This window comes from Rhagoletis pomonella, unplaced genomic scaffold (assembly GCF_013731165.1).
Source record: "Rhagoletis pomonella isolate Grant_MI unplaced genomic scaffold, Rhpom_1.0 Rhpom_scaffold_00010, whole genome shotgun sequence".
Lineage (NCBI taxonomy): Eukaryota > Metazoa > Arthropoda > Insecta > Diptera > Tephritidae > Rhagoletis > Rhagoletis pomonella.
Window position 1 is genome coordinate 3,694,499 of NW_023458564.1, and position 3,998 is coordinate 3,698,496.

Here is a 3,998-nt window from a genome sequence, read left to right on the forward strand (position 1 = left end):
AATAACCCACAATTTTACAACCATAATTTTATTTTGGATACTAGTTAAAAGGATATCTTAAAATTTTTACATATTTTGTTAACGCATTACAAATAAAAAAGTTAATCTGTAAAATTAAATCTATTCCGCAAAGCATCATAAAATTACGCCGGTGTTATATTTTCTACCCGAACTGATTTCTCATGCTTTCTAAAAGTTAGTTCTCGCATTAATTTCCGGACATGTCACATCCACTTATACATCCACATTCATTGCCATCAGCAATGAATGCAACGGCAAATGTCATCTTTGACACTTTTGTGCTGCACTGATTATTCTTGTTGTGAATGCAGGCAATAGTATGTATGTACATATTTACATACGTACATATGTATGTATGTGGAGACAATGTACACCACTGTGTTGCTTCCCTGTAAAAAATTGTGCGCCAAGTCTCTAAAGAGACTATTCCGGGTTTAGTCTCAATCGGGCACATTTGGGTATTAATTAGTCGCAACTGTTCTAATAAAGGTACTATTGGAGATCAATTAGCCTCGACTTATCTGTAACGGGTCCAATTAGCGATTTAATGATATGTAGAGAGAGTATTCGCTTAGCAAACCTGAGATCCCCGTTTCGAATCGCAGCTGACGTAAAGTTTTATTTTTATTTTTTAAAAGCGACTAGATATGCTCGAACCAAAGCGAAAAGTATATTGCACAAAAAGAGAACAAAATTGGCATTAGTAGCATGGTCTTTTGCTATTGCTCTCGGAGTCATACCGGATTAGTCGGAATTTTTTGCAGGGCTCTGTTGGCCCATCATCCGTATGGAAGAACAGAGTGTAAACACGCATTACACATATCCCCACCTACAATCCTGTAAGGGATGACCCACATGCCTGACATTTGAGTAGCTGCCCTATTTTTGTGAACGACATCGAATAGCAAGCAGCGCACGTACAGTTGACATAACTTTCCTTAGCTCACTTGCGACACCTACTTTGGCGTTTGCTTGTAACAATATGTGTCATACTCTCTTACTTTTCCGCTTCTGTATATTTACAAACAATCCTCATATGCCTGGAGTGTTCGATATTTGTGGAACTTTTTTCACTTTGGAATTTTTTGATGACATGCTGAGCTTTGCATATTTTTCTCATTTCTCGAATATTTTTCTTCTCTACATACATATTAACCCAATTCTTCATTTTATTCTTTTAGATACATTCGTTCGGTTTCAAAAATTTGTATTATTTTATTGCAATTTATTCGCATAAAAATGCATACTTGAGTGGCACATGAATTTGGCCAGTCGTAAAATTCGTATTACGGTATGTAAAATTGTCAAAGGTATTGTTGTATACTTTCCGAGTCAAGAAGACGTAATAAATACATCATTGTCAATTTTACCCAAGCATAGTATGCTTTTTTTTCATACATACATATGTACGGATGCACATACTTGCATTTCATTGATGTAATAATGTATGTATGCTTTAAAAAGTTCATCGAGATATGAAAGAGTTAATTGTATACGTTCCAAAGAAGAGGAGGAGTAAGTTTATGGGGATATTGTTTACGAAATAAATTTGTCATAATTATTATTTAAATAACGGAAAGTATGGGAATAAAAATTGAGCAACGAAAAAAGGTATGTATAGAGAGCAGTTTTCTCAAAAATAATGCCACTGAATCGTATTTTAGGTCAGTTATCAAAAGGGGGGAGTCCCCCCGGGCCCGGGATTTTTAAGGGGCCTGAAATATCAGAATATATTATATATAAAATGTGCTAATTGATCACAAAACAATGCCAGACTTATGATTTCGTTGAGTTTTTTAATCGATTCTGGATTATATTAGCTTATTTTACAATCATAATTAATATTTTTATAAAAAAAACATTAAATTCCTTATAGAATCATATATTTTTCGACACTAGACACATTTTCTTCATTATAAGCTTTTATACGTTAAAGATATCCTACATGGAAAACTCTCAATTGATCCCAAACTCTTAAATTAATGCAATTTATGTACAGGGGGCCAGTGATTTTTTAGTCCGGGCCCCGAGTTTTATCTCGACGGCCCTGAATATATGGCCCTAGGACATCGCAATATTAATTAGACCGCATTTTTATATGCATTTCGGTTAATTTTGGAATGCAAGGGCAATTTTTGCAGGGCCTCCAACGCTATACTTCTTTGCAACAGCTTGAAAATAGATTTTGGTCGTAGCGAAGCGGGATGGGTATTTGCTAGTTTATACGTAAATATTAGGGTGCTTCACCAAGAAAGTGGCGGTTTCTCCACTTATAAGAATTAATATATTTTAAAGTTTCCGCCAAAAAATTTCGGAAAAATATTAAGATTTACGTGAGCGGTACCGATTTAAAAACACCTACATTCCGTAGATAAAATTTGTAATCATTTTTCCATCACCTGAGATGATTTTTTGAAAAACTTTTTTTAAAGCTAATTTGTTTTATAAAAAACCCGACTTTTGGATGTTTTTGACTCTTTTTTATATAGCTCCGATAAAAAAACAGTACCGATATTTATTATTTTTTGTATGGAGAGTGATGAACCTGAAGATTCAACCCCAACATCCCTCCTCCTCCCCCCTAAATCCGCCACTGGTCATTGCTAATAAAATATGTATGTACTGGAAGGAATAATGTGCTAGAGTTAGATGTCTTCTAAATAATAACATCAATATGAAGCCCATCAAGCACACCAGAACCATCGACCTTGAAGGGTCGGTTGCAAAAGCACGACAAACCGAACACAAGGTTCTCCTCTGGCCCGTTTCAAACTACCAGCTTGTTAGAAACAAAAAATCCAAGTCTCAAGCCCTCTAACAAAAGCGAACTTATACAAGGTGGTAGCGACAGCTCAAAGTAAAGATGGGCGCAGGATAAAATATTCAATCCTGATCCCTCCCAAAGCCACATTCAAAACTGTTATAACCCAACATTATGTTTTTCTTCTATCCCCATTTTAAAAGCAAGTTTTGGCAAAATGTATTGGTCAATATTTGCTTTGAAAACATAAAAGATTGGATACTTTTGTTATTGGCGTACTAAAATATTTAGAAATAAGAAGAAAATAGATGACAAATCATGCTTATGAAGTGCTATTGGATTATAAAGCACCACTGTGAAGCACGCATTTGTATTAAAAAACTTCTTCCTCAATGCATTTTTGAAATCGAACTGTATTTATATGTACATATAAGTGTCCGACCGATAGGTTCCATTTAATATTTCGCCGAACACGGAAGCCGAATATTCAAATTAACGTTTCAAAAATAATAAGTCTGTGATTTTTTATTTCGCAACAAATTGTTTTTATTATTTTTGAAATAAAAGGAACACTTTACAAACATACCTACTTATGTAGCTGAAAACAAAAACAGAAAAGGCAAACAAGTGCAGTCTTAACGTCAAAAACATTTTGAAAACTTGAATAACTTTCATAAAATCAATACTCAAAATTACAAAGCTTTATGTTAAATATATGCCAAAACAAGAAGCTTGTCTGCATTCTCTTCTAGGAAATAGACGGTCTATCGGTGTACAGCTGACCGACTGTACTAAATAATTTTTTTTTATTATTATTTTTTTTATTCATAAAAAACTCCATTTTTTGAGGTATTTTCAAATCGGTCCAGCTCGCTTAAATCTGAATATTTTTCCGAAATATTTTGGTGGACGTCTTCAAATATAATACATTTTGTAATCCCGGCGGAAAAACGGCAAGTTTTTTTTGGTGATGCAGTCTAATGTACATGATTCATCAGAACAAATGTTAAGTGTAGCGTCAAAAAATAATTCCAAAATAGACAAAACTTTAATTATGTACGCCCACACATCCGCAGGCAGTGTATTTATATGTAGAACAACCCTCAACCGCAAACATTTTAATCGCTAATTTTTGCTCTAAGAGCCTTTCCAAAATGTTAAAGGAACTATTCCATCTAGTTGGAAGATCTTGTATTAACTTATGTGTTGGTAAATG